This window comes from Lepidothrix coronata, unplaced genomic scaffold (assembly GCF_001604755.1).
Source record: "Lepidothrix coronata isolate B3197 unplaced genomic scaffold, Lepidothrix_coronata-1.0 Scaffold323, whole genome shotgun sequence".
NCBI classification, from domain to species: Eukaryota; Metazoa; Chordata; class Aves; order Passeriformes; family Pipridae; genus Lepidothrix; species Lepidothrix coronata.
Window position 1 is genome coordinate 100,866 of NW_016690503.1, and position 18,217 is coordinate 119,082.

Consider the following 18,217-nt stretch of genomic DNA (forward strand, 5'->3'; position numbering starts at 1 on the left):
ATTTAGTCTGATAAGCCATTAGGAGTTTTGCAATTGGCACAGCACTGCTAAATGTTAGTTAGAAAATTCTATTCTGACACATATCACCTTTTCACCTCTAAGTTTCAAAGCAGTTGCAGGACAAAGGCACCACTTACATTTACAAACTAAAAAAGCCAAGGTGAGTGAAGCATGCAGTCCTGAGAGGACTGTGCAAAGGCAGTGCATTCCAGGTTGTTCTGTACAATCCACAGTTGTGAACTGTGCATTTACAGTGGGAGAAGAGAGAGCTGGTCCCTTTTAACTCTGGAGCTGCCTGGCCTTTAACATTTACTTGCTTCATCTGCCAGGAGTCAGCATCTGACAGGGTAAAAGAAGGTTAAATAACTGGATCAGAAAAGAAGCCTTAACAGAAGAGTTTCCAGGTTCAGTTAAGCCCAATTAATGAATTGTTCTTACACTGCTGCAGTAAATCCTTAAGCCCCATCCACAGGGAGACAGGAAGAGCTCCAACTCTACCACTTCCCTTCTCTGCCATCAGGGCTCCCTGCAGAGCACAGACCAGACCGACAGATGCCAGCTCCATGTACACCTGTAGGTGAACAGCATCTATCAAACCAGGTACAGCCCTCATTTCTCATCATTATGGAGATCATTAATGTCCCCACCCCCCTTAAGAAGCTGAGGAAAGCTACATGCACAGGGAGGGAGCGATGGGAATCATCTGGTCCACAGGGAACGTACTGTCTGCTTCCACAAAAGCCATCAAAAGAAGCTGGAATAAAACAGACTAGGAGTGGTCAGGCATACCAATGAATAGGATCTTCTAAAATTCATGCCAAAAATTATTCTCTGACACAGTTATTTTGATAAGACACCAAAATGAAAAGCTTTAGAAAGGATGCTATATGCATGCAATGTGTCCCCCTTCAAACACCATTATGAAAATGCTATTTCCAAATAACCAAAATCTCAGTGTACTGTAGAGATGAAAATATTCAGAGTTTTTGTTTATCACTTCCTAGATCCATCAAAGATACAATATCAAAGTAGAATAACTGTCTGGCATGTACTAACCAACCATTATAATGAATGAGGCCAGAAATAATTGTCTGAACAAAGTAATTCTGCGGTTACCCAAAAGACTTCATGAAAACTGCCTCCAAATATGCAAATCTAGAAACAACCAGATAGAGAAATGGGGGAACCATAAAGGAAAAACCTTTCTAAAGTACATTTTAGCAGCAAATGCAATACACATTCCTCTCCAGTAATGCTGTGAAGAGAAGAAACTTAATGGGTAGGGAGAATGTTCTATACATAACTCAGTTAAAATAACCAATCGCAAAACAAAATTTGTATTTAACTTGGTAATAAATGCCTCGCATCACAAAGTCATCCCTTGCCTTGAGGAACATGTGTGTAAAAACAAAAGAGATACACACACCACGGAATGTCGTTTGAAGCTGTTAAGTTTTTGTAACTCCCTCTTTCATCCAAGGAACCTTTTTTTTCTTTCACATCCTTCACACACTCACTATGTAAGGCACAGTAATAAATTAACACAATGAATACACTTCAGACTATTAAACTGGTATGAAGCTTTATTTTTATGCTGACTTTTTTTTTCTCTCTCCACTTATATCCACGAAGTTACCCCCTCAGCTGCAAACATTTTACAGGCGACTGAGCATTTCCTATTTACTAATTACAAAAAGCTCATATTCAAACTGTGGTAGCAACCACAAAGATGCTATTTAGGCACGATGCACCACACTAAAGACTGAAGCCACCTAATTCAGAAATCCATGACCATGGGAAAATCCAACTCATTTATCAGGCCATGAAAATCATTTAAAAACCCACCAGCAAACCCCAAAGCACTCAAATTGCAGCACAACACTCAAAATTCACAGAGTACATTCAAAACATAGAAAGAGAAGGCAGGTAACCTGCAATGTCTAGTCCATACACAAGTTATTTCAATTTGTAAACTACGAAACTTTTTCAATGGATTTCTAGGTCTGGGTTTCAGGTTTGATTAGTTTCCTAACACATCGTCAGCACACCCTCAAATGCACTGTAAAATCATGCTTTTAGAGGAAAGATTTAAAGTTAATCTTGAAATAACTGGGGGGAGAGGGAGAAAATGGGGGGAAGGGGCATGGCTACTGGGCAAAATTTTATGTCGAATGAAGACACTTTGACTTTTTAAAATAAAATGTTAGCTTATTTTAAAAAAACCATCTTTATCAATATTCGTGTTAAAGCTACAAAATAGCATAACACAATATAATTTTACTAAAGAATCAGACCTCGCTGATATATGGGATGCACGTAAGTCATCTGACGTTATCACAAACAGATTAAGTGATTCAGAGATCCTGGCTGAACTACAAAATGATAAACTGGAAAAAAAGAAACCAGCTGAATTATTCACAGAAGCAGGAAGCAAAGCAAGCCAGCTGGTGCACACAAACATCCTCTCGTGGCAGGAGAAAAAAAAACATCAATCTCTATTAGGACCAGAACAGTTCAGTGCCTGCACACTTGGGAAGCCCCAGCATGGGTCCTGGTGGTGGCTAAACTTATTTACAATTTATTTCTAGTTGCAACACTGCTTATTAAGTGTATTTGCCCAGGAACCGGAGCTCTCCCCGAACAGCAAGAACAAAACGTTGGCAACAAAACGTAGAGCAGGGAGGTTGGACCAGATGACCCACTGTGGTCCCTTCCAACCTAACCCGTTCTGTGATTCTGTGATTTCTGCCAGCTGCACCTTTTCCTCATTTATCTGGTTAGAAAGAGCCAAAGGAAAGCCAGGTTTGGTGTCTGCGGTCTCAGATGCTCAAGTCCCCAATCAGCACCTGTTTTGAGGTTGAATGTAACACACAGCTCCCCCACTGCTGCCAAGGCAGGGGCTAATTAGCAGTATTTTCTATAAGTAAGGTTTGTTAAAACCTTATTTGTGAAATGCATCTTTATTACATCAAGTCTTGAACACAGAAATCATTTTTAAATCGGTTGCTTAAGAACAAAACACGTGAGGAAGAAAAAGTGAACCAACTCCAGCACAAAACAAAACAAATGTGTTTCCAGATCATCCCATGCAGTGATATCCATAATCAAAGGCCTGAGAAATACTATTTTGCAGTAAAATACCCTTAAGTTACCAACATAACAACCATCCGGAAGAGCACAGTTAAGATAAAAACTTGCACTAGGCCCCTCCAAAACCCCAGTGAGAGTAACCCACAAGAAAACAAAGTTTCAACTAAACAAAAAGCTTCAACAAAACCTAGTTTCAAGGAAAAACCACCAAAGTTCCTCCACTTGACTCCAAAACAGTTCTGTTTCCCTCAAGCTCTTCCATTACAACCAGCTTTTTCCACCACAGCTCCTTAACACTGAGCACTATTAAGTAATTACTAATCACTTAATCACTTGGAATCTCTTTATTAAAATAAAAAGATTACAAGCAATTCCCTTAAAACAGTATTCATCTACGAACATCGGAAAGATCACATATTTGATGCCTTGACAGGGAAGCCCAGTACAAAAAAAAAAAAAAAAAAACCACCAATGCAATGCTACCCAGTACCACCACACCACCCTGAGTGCCCAAAATGCAAGCCCAGACAAACAATTGCAGTTACAAAGACAAACACAGGCGTACAAAAATATCAGACTCAAGCTTGTCCATTCAGCCCAACATAGTCCCTTGTGTGCAAGTGCTGGGAAAATCTACATGACTACATTTATTTTTCAACAAGACCTCTGACTCATCCAGTGCACTGAAGACACATTGTTCAATGAACAGAACATTGAATAGGTTTGCATTTTGTTTTTTTTTAATTCTATTTGCTAAGATAGAAAAGGCCTCGGAACACGGGAGCACATGAGCAGAAGGCCATGGATGGTGGCGCGGATTGAGGGTACGTGTGAAGGAGCAGTCATCACCTGTTTAAACCTTTTCATCCTAAACCAGATAATCTGTATTTGTTTATACTCAAAATGGTCTCATTCAGACGTGTCATGGAATGCAAAGCCACCTCATCCTAAATGCAGATTTAGTCTGAGTGTGGATTTATTTCAAAATTAGCCCCAGGTTCCCCAGCAGCAACTCTCACTGGTGTTGAAACCTGGTGAAGCAGCAACCTGTTGGATGCAATACAGAAAGCAGGACCACCCAAGAACTTTAAAAACCAAAACAAACCCCCAAAAACCAAAAACAGGTGCCACTGCTTGCACAGAAGTCAGCATCTTCAAAGACAATGCCTGGATCTGCTCTCACCTTGTATAAACTGCATTAAAATAGTTCCCAGATATGTGCAGAATCAAGCAAGCTACTGGTAAGTTGGTTTTTACTCAATCTCTTGCATTTAAAGTTTGGCAACTGGAATACAAAAGTCTCCACACAGGAAACTCACTGGCAGCAAAAGTGGCCTAGTTCAGAGCAATAGGTTTGGACACTTGTCTCCAAATGCCTTGGCACCGTCACCCCTCCAAGTGCTGCACAAGCACTTCCTCAGCCGATTGAAAGGCTAAGTTAAACACCAGCACATTAAACTGCAGTGGTTTATTATTTATTATTTAAAAAAAATAAATTAATTAAACGTTAAAATGGCTAGAGTCACTTCAGTAAATCTGTGAGTTTTAAAGGATTATGCTAAAGGGCTACCTGCTTTTTCCTTCAAATGGGCTTCCAGGCAACACAAGAGCTCCTGGATGGGGATCACAGGAGGTGAGGGATGAAGGCAGCACAAGGGAAAGGGTAACATGACACAGATAACATCCCCACCATTTCATGTTGCAATACTTGCCCCATCTAAGCTCACTCAGCCAGCTATTTGAACTCCATTTCCAGAACAGAGGTTCACTTCTTTACCAAAAAAACTAAAAATCTGTTTTTCAGAAGTGCTTATCAAAAGGATTTGGGATTTTTTAACATTTTATTATTATTTCTTAAATGACTAATAAAACCTGTATACTGCATTTTTGTGAAAACAACACAAAGCTACGCAATAAATTACTTTTTATTGTCGCCAGAAAAGATGGAAGTTATAAATCTGTAGCTATTTTCCCCCAATATAACAACTGCTACACAACACAGAGTTATGACTCAACGCCACCTCTCAGAGTGGTGACTGTTTGAATTACCACTAACACTTTGAAGATTTCTGCAATAAATGACATATACTAGCATTTTTAAATTGACACCTCAAATCGTGTTTAAACTGTTTGAATAATTGGCTTAAACATTCATGAGACAAAGCCACTCCTGTTCACAACAGACACATGCTTCAGGGATCTACATTGCTTTGGACTGGCATAAAAAAGTCCTTACAATTGCTAATAGAGAAGATACAGACACTCCTAGAGTTAAGGATTTCAAATAGCTATAATTAGCCCCTTCATTTTAACTGATGATCAGAAGACAAGTTAATGGCCTATATGCATTTTATAAACAGCTGTGGAATTTTAAATCAATTAAATTCCTGTTAATCTAATATGTAGAAGCAACTGACACGACCTGTACAAATGCTGCTTCACTCCCCCTGCCCATTTATCCAATTAGACTAGGTTTCTCCCGTTCCCCAGTTTTCTCTCTCCAGTCTTTGAAAAGACCAGGAAAAAAATTCCACCAGAGTGGAACACTATCCACTGCTCTACCATGGCTTTTGTTAATTCATGAGCATTTTGCTTTTTATTCCTGGAAAAATGAAGACTCTCCAGCAGTCTGGTAAGAGAGCTGTGTAAAACCTGTGTCTTGAGTTCCCATCAACTTATATATATATATATCTATATATATATTTTATTATTTTTTTTTGAACAAGGTTTTGCTTTTGGAAATGCAACCCCTTTCCTAAGAGAATTGTCCTGGCATACCATTAACAGCTTGATTTTTCAGCCAAAATTCCATAATTTTGAACTTTCCAGTACTTCCAAACTGCAGAGCTTTTCTGATTTTTACATGTGTTTTCTTAGGATGCGCACTGGTATGCAAGAAAACCACTGAATGCCAATAATCCTATATTCTCTACAGTTTCATAGCTTGTGCTTCAGAAATGAGATGTTCCCTCAGAAGTTCTCTCAGGAACAAAGGCATTTTAGTTTTCTGTAATTATCTTGTCAACTTTTCCAGTGTACATGACTTAACCCATAAACCACTGGGTTTAAAATACTCAAAACCTGGCACAAGTGGATAACAATTTCAAGTCCTTATATATTTCTATTAGATACTCAAGTGCTTTTTCAACAGCTGTACTGATTAACTCATAAATTTAGGAAACAACTTTAGTTCCCAAATTCTGAAAGATGCTTAAAGAGTTTAAAATTCTAAACCTTTTCCAGTTGCTACGGTTCCCTCTCCCCAAAATTCTAGAAAGATTCCAGAAGAATAAAGACTGAAATCAAGAAATTCTGCTTACTCATGTCAGCCTGATGCAACCTCCCTAAAAAACTCTACAAGTCACTGCAGTTAGGAAAGAAAAATAGAAAAAGTAATTTAAAAGTCAATACTCTGCATGCAGATTTTCCTTAAGATCCTGCTGCTACTTGTTCTGTTGTGAGCACAAAAAAAATTCACTACAATAGCCACAAGTGAAGTCCCCTCCTGCAGAAGCTGGGAATGAGGAACGTTATTAACATGGTGTCAACATTCATTAAAACGTACAGAAACACCAAAAGGAGGTTAAAGATATCAAGGCGACATTCTTCTGCCAAATGACATTTCTTTATGTTTATTTCTATTTTTAGGCCTCCCTTTCAGCAGCCCTCAGTCAAGGACCTGTTGCTCAGAATCCCTGGGAATAAATTCACTTGTATTCAAGACTCTCCAAGTGTCCTGTGAAAGCCTTGATATATCAGAAACTTCTTGAAACACCTAAAAAACCTAAGATGAGCCAACATTTGTTAATTAGCACCTAAGAAAGGTTAGGAACTAATCAAGGCTTGCTTCAGCACTGGTTCTCCAAGTAAATGAGCTTTAAAGGTCTCTTCCAACCCAAACTTTGTGAATCTATGCTATGATACAAGAAATAAGTGGAATAATGATGCCTCCTGGTTTTTTCAATTTCTTCCAAAAATTTCTCTAGTAAACATACCAGTATTTATTTTTTTAAATGCTCATGCCAGTTAAGCGTAGACTGCACAAGCTAGCAATTCCATAAGAATTTGAAAATACTTGGATATGCCTGAAACCAAATAAATCACTTATCTAGAGAAAGAAGTCCAAAACCTGAAGATGAATCTCAAAGGAGTAACACCAATACCTATAAGGTTGGTAAATGGATTTCTTTTAAACATAAGTTTCCTTAGTCTTAAAATACAACCCACTGGCATTTACCATGAAACACCAATTTAATTGTTTAATTCCATTAAATACATATGACATCATTGCTGCTAAAAATATCTACAAATCCACAAACCTGCAAACGTTACTGTTTTATCACCTGGCTTATCATTTGAAGGCAGTATGTCAATACGATTTTGGAGGGGGCATCAGTGGGCTGAGGTGGGGCAGGTCACCTCCTCTGGTCTTGTGCTTACAGAAATATCTCCACTAAAATCAGTCTGAACCACATTCTGCTGAAGATACTTACACCAATTACACACAGCAATATTAATTTCTAGAGAACAGTCATAATTGTAAACTAGGCAATGGTCTTTACACAGCACCAGGTAACAATTTTACCACAGTCATTCTCCCAGATATGATATCCAGTGACGAGGACTACAAACAGATTCTCAAGTTTTGAAGTTCACACTTTCCCTTAAAAAAGGGCATTGAAGACTTACTTCATGTGATGAACACAATTTTGATAACATCAATACTGCATGAATCATCAGTCTATCCCACAGCCCCTTCAAGCACCCCAGGGAATTACCTCACACCGATTCAGAATCTCTCTTTCTTTTGCAGTGCCAAAACATTGCTTGTTTGAACACAGCAAGGCTACCTCTTGTCATGAGTCAGTTTACTGGCCTTCCCAAACTGCACCAGCTGCACCAACACATCACTGAAGCCCTGCACAGTACAGCTCAAAGTTAAGCACCAAGTGTCTGTTAGTTCACCTCACCACTTACAAATACTCACTTTAAAGAAAGCTAAAGCCTCCAAAAAGCTTGTGGGTTATCACCAGTGCTGAAGACTTTGGACAGAATTGGATAAAACCAAGAAAAGGCTCTTTCCACAGTCAGGAAAAATCTGTTTGTAGCACAACAGTGACCAAATTGGCCTGACCCAAAAAGGGAACAACCCAAATAAATGGTAAAAGCAACCCTGATGCAAGAGCTTGTCCAATGGAAGATGCAGTGAGGTGCAGGAGGGCACAGAAAACAAGTAATGATCACAAAAACAAGTTGTCAGATATTAGCTCTGCACACGTTTTGTATGTTTAAAATTATTTTTATTTTTTCCCCTCTGGATACAAGCCAGAGAACACAGGGGAGAAGGATCAGCAATACAGCAGTTGTCTAAGTCACTGAGTTTGTCAAATCTAATTTATACAGCTTCCATCTCAAATGAAAGTACAAGACCCCATTTATTTCTTACTATCTACCATTTACTGGCTTCACTAATCATTCTGCTACTCCTCCTCCATAGGCTCAAACCAGCCTGTAAGCACCTTCATCATCACAACTCCCTGCTGCAAAGACTCTGCAACGAAGACTTATCTCACAGTTTAAGGCCCATACAACTTGCTGGGCAAAGTAATACAGATCAGGATTTACACACAGCCATTTTATCACTAAAATATGATTTATAATCTTAACAAGTAGCATAAAATTAGAATATCGAGCCATAGCCACAACCAAATACAGAATATGAGTGTAAAGGAGGGGGTTTGTAGTTTAGTGTGTGCTGTGCCACAAGCTACTGTTAGTAACAATGGGGTAGAAAAAAAAAATCACTGAAAAAGAAAAGGGCAATAACTACATTGATACCTTTTGTAGATCTTCATCCCATGGTCTCTGGAGCAGCCCCTGCCTCCTGTAAAAACCTCTGTTACAGGTATTCCCAGCACCCAAAGTTCTTCCTTCAATTAGCAGAACCTAAACATTCTCAAGGGCACCTGAAAACAGCTTTTGTTAGAAAGGGAAGACCCTCATTTTTTAATGGTCAGTCTCAGGCACCGATAAATTTATAAACTGATGTCCTATGGAAATAAAACCAAACCAAATCAGAACAGTGCCAGCATCTGCTAAAACCCAAATCTGAAGAAAACTACGACTTTGCACTCATTTAAGCAATAGTTGCTGATACATCTAATCCTGGCCTCACCATTGTGAAAAGTCTAGAATCATAGATCTAATTTGCTCCAACCACTAAATTAATCAAAAGAGATTAAAAAATCCTAATTTCCTTAACACATTCCTTCATCTGTCACACGATCACATTGGTTGATTACTATATCAATGCTTTTAAACAACTTGTTTATTGAATTATTCACGAAAAGCAACCCAAAACCTCACCAACAAGGCAGCTGCAGCTGGAAAGTGAGAGCAGGGAAAACAGCGTGCACCACCTCGACTCCTGTGCTGCTGCTCAAACTGACAGGTCCAGCTACAGTTCTGGATCTGAACACCACAAAATAGGCAGACAAACACACAACCAGCAAAAATACAACACGAAAGCCCACAGCAGCCAAACTAAAATCCAAACTCATCCTCACCTCACTGGTGTTCCTGGGGGCACTGTTAAGCGCAGCCCAAAAGTCGGTTGAGACTACGTGGAGTCAAACTGTGAGGAACTCCAGAGTGATGCTCTCGACACACTTGCACCAGAGCAAAGGGAGAGGGGAAAAAAAAAAAAAGAAAGAAGACCTCTAGTTCCTGCTAGGAGTGATTCTGGGTTAATCAGCTCGAGTGCTAGGAAGTTTCAAGGTCATAAATTTTACTATGCAAGTGTCTAACCCAAGAGCAGTAGAAACAAGGCAAAGAGCAAGAGTGAGCATCCCAAGTACAACCATTGTAATTCCTGTAACATGTACTACAACATCAACCAGCTGGTTTACAAAGTTTAACTTTCTTAGTGGTTGTTACTTAGCAAATGAAAACTTGGGTTAAAAAAAAAAAAATCAGAAAAAATGCTCAAACCTAAATACTCGCTTTCTTCAAATACCTTTTCTGAAAGAAAAACAAAGGGAAAAATCTTTACTGAGCTCCCATCTCTGAAAACAGTGAATATTCTTTGCAAAATGAAGTAACTCTCACCAAATCATACAAAAACAACTCAAATGAGAAACGTCAGTAGTTTTGTCAGGCAACATGTAACTGCAAACAAACATTTTCCCTCTTCCTAACCCTGCCTCCCCCTGTGCTCTCGCAACAGGACCTGACAGGCTTTCTTTGCAACAACACATTCCAGCATTTCCTTCACATTTCCTACTCCTTGTAACGTAAGGTGGAAATCTCAGTGTGGGACTTTGACAGAATTCTGGCTTAATGACAGGTAGATGGTATGGACGGAGCTGAAGCTCCTCCAGTTATATCCAAACCACCTCCCATAGCAGGTTTTCATTTCTCCGTAAGCAAATAACTTTTCAAACCCTATCTGATAAAACACTGAGTTGGCTGGTATTTTCCTTATATTTGATGAATCCCAGAGCTGTGGGGCAGTAACATATTGATTATGACTCGTGAGAGCTTTCATATTTTAAGTTTTAGAAGGACAAAACACAGCTACAGCCAGCAAGGCCAGCATTTCATTCCAGGCTGGATCCAGGACAGATTGAAGAAACAGCCACACAGATACAGGCAGATGCTGAGAAAAATTTATTTCGGGTACAGATTCATGTTGCAGCTAAGCTGAATTATTGGCACCCTCCTTCATCCTTCTGCCCTCAACCCAATCCAGCTCTGAGGCCATCTGGCTATAACTAGGTAAAAGGAAAAATAATTAAAAAAATCAAATATTTGAGCCACGGTGAATGACAATAAAAAGCCAGAATAAAAGATGATTATCTTCATAATATCACAACACGAACTATAAGTTTATTTTCAGTGTCCATAAATAACAAATTCTAGAAGAGGCAGATTTCTGTAAGACACTAGCAGCATGCAGCAGGAACACCGAACAAGAAGTCCCTGCTACTGAAGGGATGAGGCCCAATCAGAGTCATGAGTTGTTGGAAGTCCCTCCAAGTTCTTAAAGGGATGTACACAGAGATAATAAAATAGGAATGTCTTAACCTTCAAGAGGTAACAACAGACACTGAGGACTCTTAAGAGCTGTTTCTTTCTTCAGTGAATTGTAAACTGCAGACACTGGCTACAAGGCACAAGCTTCAACACAGGAAAACAACAACAACAACAAAAATCCACAGATTTGTGAGGAAGTGGTAGAAATGAAGTTTTGGGGGCTTTAATGGTTCAGCCACACCTTTCAATTGGTCCCCTGAATTCTGCATTGCAGAACTGCTTTCTTCAATCTCAGCACAGGAAAACCATACACTCAATTTTACTGCACACCACGCTGGGGTAATGGTTGGACTCCATGATCTCAGAGGTCTTTTCCAGCCTAAATGATTCTGCGACCTTCAAACCCGGGTTTGCAATCACCACTTCAAGAAAACTCGGGCGAATGCATCAAGTTTATGTTTCCTCAAGAGCTACAAACCTTGTGCCAAGAAACTGTCAAATACTTTGATACTTATTCCAAGGTAAACACACAGGTTCTTAATAACCAAGTAACTGTCATGTAATCAGAGAGACTGAAGTGTTTTGCCTCTCTCTTTGCATACTTAAAAAAAGTCTTTCTTCCAGTAACAGAACGGGGCGATCCATCTGTAACTCAGCTTTATGAAATGTCACCAAGCAAGCACCTTGGGCATCTTGCCTCTGTGTCACACCGTTCTTCAGCCCAAGAGATGCCACAGCCCTTCCTCAATGAAATCACACTTCAGAAGAATAGTTTATTCCTTTAAAAAACCCTAAACTGACCCAAAGAAAAAAATGCCCCAACAGCATTTTAACTAGCAAATGGGAAAAAAAAAAAGTCACTTCATGTTCTCAAGACTGACAGAACTTGATTTAAGTATGGGGGAAGGATGGGGAGGTAGAACACAGGACAGTGATCAATGTTAATTTTATAAAGGTCTATTTACTTCATAAATATGTGCATTTATGATTTTAGGGAAAACATATTTTTGCACGAGAACATGTGGAAAAAATATATTTAATTTAATTTTCTTAAAGTACAGGTTGCCATCATACTACTGTTCTGCACAGGTTTTAACCTTCCTTGACAAAGCAACATATAAAAGAACAACAAGATTTACACCTAACTGGTCGAGTCTGAAATTCTGCTTTGATTGGAAAGGAAGTTGATGACCTAGCACTCCCAGTTCTCCTGGTTGGGCATTTGCTGTTTCCTCTCAGTGATAAAAGGTAGCAGCACAGATTTAGCCCTTTCATTTTTTAAGCCTTTAAGTGCATCAGCATCACTCCTAAGCTGAAAGCCACAGACAACAGAATAAGAGTGGATGTCCTTCTGCAGATCCTCACCGCTCCCAAAAGTGTTTCTAATGAAACAGCTAAAGTCAAAAAGTGTAAAGATGCTCTCAGCTAAGATTAGACAGCTTGCTCATCACCCTCCCATGTTCCAGAAGGTGGGAAAGAAAAAAGGGGAGGGGGGGGCAGCGGAATAACAGTGATGGAACAGATGATGGGGGAATGGGAACGAGAGTGAAAGTGAAGGTTTTTTACAGGTGAAAACCATGAACAGTCGTATTATTCCACCAGTACAAGTGTTTTCCAGTATGGGTGCTAATATTTTAGGTCACCTCAACAAGAGCCCCTAAACTGCTTCTCACTACCTTCCAAAATACAGGGGAGAACAAAAAAAAAATCTGCTCTGATCATTCAGCACATCAGACACGGCAGGAAAAAGAAAACGGGTCAATTTGCTTTACTCTCTCAATGCAGAAGGGTTCAGAGGACTTTGAACTCTTCATGCCACCTCTGGTAACTGCCACCTCTCTTAAATCTCTAATTTATGAATTAATTCTACCGAGGACATAGCGAGGTTTGGATAAAACCTCTGCCGCAGCACATTTCCGACCGGTGACCGAGCAGTGACAGTGTGTTCCCCTTTCTGAGGAACACGCTTTTCATTTGAAAAAAAAAAAAAGGATCCCTTGCACATGGTAACCACAAATGGCTTGCAAGGGTAACTACCCCATGCCACAAGACTGCCCTGAAATAAATAAATAAATAAATAAATAAATAAATAAATCAGTAATTAAATAAATCAAGCCCCTGCTTCCCTGTGGACACAGCATGACTGTTCCAGTCACAGACCAGGCCTAAGGACACAAGGTAGCCTGAAGGACATCAGCCAGGTGCCAGGACCTGCGCCGGGTGTGAGAACAAGCTTTGGAGGCTTACTCAGTCCCCACGGGCATTTGGCAAGCCCCAGGTACTATCACACAATTAACAGTTGCTGCTGGAGAGCCCAGAAATTAAGCAAGAAGGATGCTGCAGGTTAAGTTTCACAGACTGCCATCTGTCTCCCCAGTCCCCACAGTTCTTCCCACTGACAGTCTCAGATCATATTTATTTCCAAGTATTAAAATGATAGCAGAAGACTTCCGTAACAGAAAACCACCACTTTAAGACCAGAAAAAAACCTCCCAAATACCATGCTTTATCACAAGAATAATAATACGTGAAAGTGTTTGTGTTTGTTTCTTCCTCACCAATTTCACACACAGAAATTTAGTACCATGTCAATACTGCCAGTGTAACAAAAGCACTTAAACTTTTCAGCTCTCACCACTACCTTTAGGTTTTATAAGAAGGGTGTTTTGACCAAAAAGAAGTACTATTTTATCAATTTATTTTTAAAAAAACCAACTAGACTTATTACAAAAGTATTTGCTGAAGCATTGCTGGAATATTTCCAGTAGCCAAAAATGTCAGACATTAAACACCTTTAATTATTTTTCAGGAAATACTTCATAGCTGATACCTTCTTCCACTCAGGAATTACCTGCAGTACTCAAAACATGCCAAAAAACCCCAAGTCCCACAAAAGGAAAAAAAAAAAACAACAAACCAAAACACAAAAAAGCCCAGAGAAAGCTTCCTTGTCACACACACAAATTCTTCCTTTCTTAAATAGGAAATAAACTAGGATGAAAATCATGTCAGAGTCAGCTTTCAGCCCAGGCAGATGTAAACATCTGCTGGGGAACCTGCACACTGACCACTCCATCTAAACTGCACCATTTGCCACTAAAACTCAATCAGGCTCAGAAGAAACCTAAGAGCATTGTGTTAGGAGCTGCAAAATATACACCCCAAATAAACCAAGGAATAAGATTATAATTAAGATGGTAAGGACAATACATTTCTATCTCAGGACTAAGCCTGTAGCCTGTCTGACAGAAGCCATCGAGAGCAGCATTCCCCATCTGGCAATCTGTGCAGTAACAAGACAGATTTGAACTAGTAAAAAAAAACCTCTTCAGCCTCTTTACAGCAGGTAATCTCTGTTTAGAATTTCAGCTTAGTTCATAGAATCATTAAGGTTGGAAAAGACCTCCAAGATTGTCAAGTCCAAACTAAGACCCACCTATAAATTCGTTGCAAACAGAAGAAAACCCAAATCCACACATTTAACGTTTAAAGCTGTTCAGAAACTCAGACAACAAAAAGTGTTGTACCATTAGCACACCGGTCAAACACCACTTTAGAGTCTGAACACCCACATTTTTCTTTTCTCAGCTTTCACTCAGATTTTACTGAACACAAATCCAGTGCTGTGCATCCAAGTGGCCCAGCCTCAGTGGACCCAGACAGCAACAAGCCCAAAAATTTCCAAGAAAAGAAACAAACGCAGTCATATGTTCTTGTAAGTCCCTGAACTGCTGTTTGAGGTCACTGCCACCACCAACAATTCTAGAAGACAAAGCCATCACAAGCTGACTGCAGGTCCTCGTTCCTACATGGACACCTAACACAGTTTTATCTTTGACTACTTCTACTCCTATGTATCTTGTCCTTAGATGAGCAAGGAAAAAGAGAAGCATCTTTCACCATAAATAACCTGGAAGAAGCAAAAAATGACCCAATTCCACAACCCCAAGGCTTAGGGGAGTAAAAGAGAAGCTGCTCAAATGTTGCCCTACTCTCTTCAGAAAGAGGTCTTCAAACGTCAGGAGTTATTTTGGCCCAGGAAAGGCTTCACGATCTCTCAGGCTTTTCTGTTACCCAAAACATGCATCTCATTGCATAAGCAAGCGAAGTATAGCTATGTGCCATGGAAAAAAATGCAGCAGAAAAACTGGGAAAGCTCTGAAATGGAAAAGAATAAAAATGAGGACAAGAGAAGAGAGAGTTCTCTCCGCACAAGAGAGCAGTCCAAAGTTGTTTCAAGGCATGGCTTTCAACTGAAATGTGATTTTCATAAAAGTAGAAATTATACAAGCCACATCTGCGTCTAAATGAGACCTGCTCTTTAAAATTATCATACCTTAATAAAAAGCAGTGCACGAGTACACTTAGGTACATAAAAATACACAGAAGTGTATGATGCGCTATCATAGAACAGGTACAGGCTTCAAAAAGCACATTGATGCTTTCCCTGCGAAATCTCCACTGCCAACTGGAGTTATTTTTTATTTTAAAGAACCATTTATAATCTTAGCTCTCTTTCAGAACACAAAAGAAAAAACCACCACCAATAAAAAACTCTTACCAGTGTTTTACAGTGACTTACAAAAAAACATGAAGTACTGGAGCTGCACAGCACCCCCGTCATGCTTTGACACAGATCCTGCCAGGCTCATTAGGGAACTCTGCATCTTTCCATTACATCAGAAAGCTGCAGCATCTTACAGTCTTAAGGTAAGCAAGCTTAGTCCACAGATCCATCAGCTGCAGCTCAGCTTAGGTGCCAGGCAAGGTCTCAAAATTGTCCTTACCTCCCAAAAAGGTTGTGGCACATCTCTTAGTTTTCTTAACAAAATTCACTACTTTTGTTCAACAAGAAAGAAAATACAGTGCTGATGTAACAAGGCCTCACAGCAGCATCATTCTAGGGTAACTTTTTTATCCCCAACTATTATTTTTCCGATACATGAAGAATACAAACAACGCCAATCAAGAGATTAGGATCTTGGAAATGCGAGGGATCCAACAAAGTGCACGTGATTGGAATTGCAGCATGAGCTGGCATTCCATCCCCATCCAAAACTCTTCTCAGTCAAATGCTTTACTTAGGATTTTGAGTTGCCTTTAGAAAGTACCAATGTACTCGTGTCTCCATTCTTCTCTACATCTAAACACAAACGCTTTTCCCAACTTTTGCTACAACAACTTGGGGTAAAATCATCTTCCTGATTTATTCATAGGTGAAAATAATGTAAGCAAAGAGAACAGACATTACTCCTGCCTCAGCACAGCACATATAACACTTCGATTAACAAAGTACGTACACAAATTAGAAAGGAACTTGCTCTTGTGTTTCTTCCTTTCTCCCTTCATACTTCCTCTCAGATGATGGGAACATCCTTCCAAGTACTGACCTTCTCTAACTTGTGGCATATGCAGCATAATCTTAAATTGCTATTCCTTCCTCTCCAAATGAGCAAGTTCTGAGCATTAATGACAGAGGGGTCCACTAAAAGCTTCACACACAAACCTCAAGCGAGCACGTAACATATCACTGGGTGGCGAAGAACTACTTGCAAATTCCTTCTGCTTTTCCTCTTTGAGGAAAAGCAGAAAAGGACTCACATCTAAGCTCATAAATTAGGTCTTCGTAGTGGTCAAGAAATTTGAGCTCACATAACCACCTTATCCAATCAATTAATCCAGCAGCTACACAGCAATATAGTTTCCATATCAGACCCCCTGCACTAGGACACTTTGCAATCACTCCAGGTGTTTCGCAGGTTTAACATGCTGCAGACCTATCTGCTAAAAAAATGCTCCATCAGTTAAACAAACACACAGTCAGGAACTGCACAGCCCAGGAGCCAGCCCCAGGAACCCCAGCTGACCTGCACGCAGGCATACAGGAAGGCACACAGGAAGAGCCACTGTGCCAGCACATGGTCCCAGCTGCACACACAGCAGAGCACAACGCAGGGGAACTCCTCTTGCACAAGCACCAGGGCATGCCAGGTACTGCTTCTGACCTCACCGGCAGGCGTGCAGTGACAGGTTACACTTGGACAACAAAGTCAGCCATCCTAGACCTTTCCCCTCCTGCTGCACCAGAGGTTCCACACTGCAGGCGAGGACAGCAGACCTGTGAATCATTTCCTAAACCGTGACCTCAGTCAGTGTATTTAGGTGAAATAACTCCGGTTTTGCCCACCTGAACATGCTGATTTGGATACTGCAGACACCTGAGGAGAGGACTGAATGCTCCCACCCCCAGGACCCTGGACGGCATTAACAGGTTTTTAGCTCTTCTATTCCAATGTGCAGCTTGACAACGTAGCTGAGGAAAATTCAGTGAGTATCTGCTCCCAGAAAATGCTGCCTCGGTCACCTCTGCCCTGCCATGCTCTCCTGCACCAAGTGCCTACACCTGCCTGTCTGCAGGACAGGCCATGCCAGGGGACTAATAAGCAAAAAAAAAATCCTCCCCAGCCCTTCACCAAGATACCATGTCCAACTCCCACTGCAATCACAGAAGGGCTGTTACCACTAAACACCAGCCTGGAGGTGAAGGGGAAGGAATGTTTCCTTTTGGGGGCTGAAAACCCACAGAATGGTCACTGTGACCCTTTGCATGGCACTGCATCTTGCCACCTCTGACCAAGGGCTCATTAACGCACAGGGCTGGAGCTCCTCTGCTCTGGAGCCAGGTTGGGAGAGCTGGAGGTGTTCAGACTGGAGCAGGAAGGCTCCAGGGAAACCTTAAAGACCCTTCCACTGTCTAAAGGGGCTCCAAGAGAGCTGGAGAGGGACTTTGGACAAGGGCCTGCAGTAACAGGACAAGGAGGAAAGGCTTTCCACTGACAGAGGAGAGAGATGGATTGGATATTGGGAAGAAATTTTTCCCTGTGAGGGTGGTGAGGCCCTGGCACAGGTTGCCCAGAAAAGCTGTGGCTGCCCCATCCCTGGAAGTGTCCAAGGTCAGGTTGGACGGGGCTTGGAGCAGCCTGGGATAGTGGAAGGTGTCCCTGCCCATGGCAGGAGGGTGGAAAAAGATGAGCTTTAAGGTTCCAACCCAAACCATTCTGTGATTCCGTGGCTCTACAGAAATGGAGGGAAC

General features: G+C 40.7%; 1 protein-coding gene across 1 annotated transcript in view; it reads right to left on the reverse strand.

Moving 5' to 3' along the window:
- DIP2A (disco interacting protein 2 homolog A) overlaps positions 1-18,217 on the reverse strand; it is an 83,434-nt gene that overhangs the window by 64,700 nt on the left and 517 nt on the right. The gene's annotated exons all lie outside the window — the stretch shown is intronic.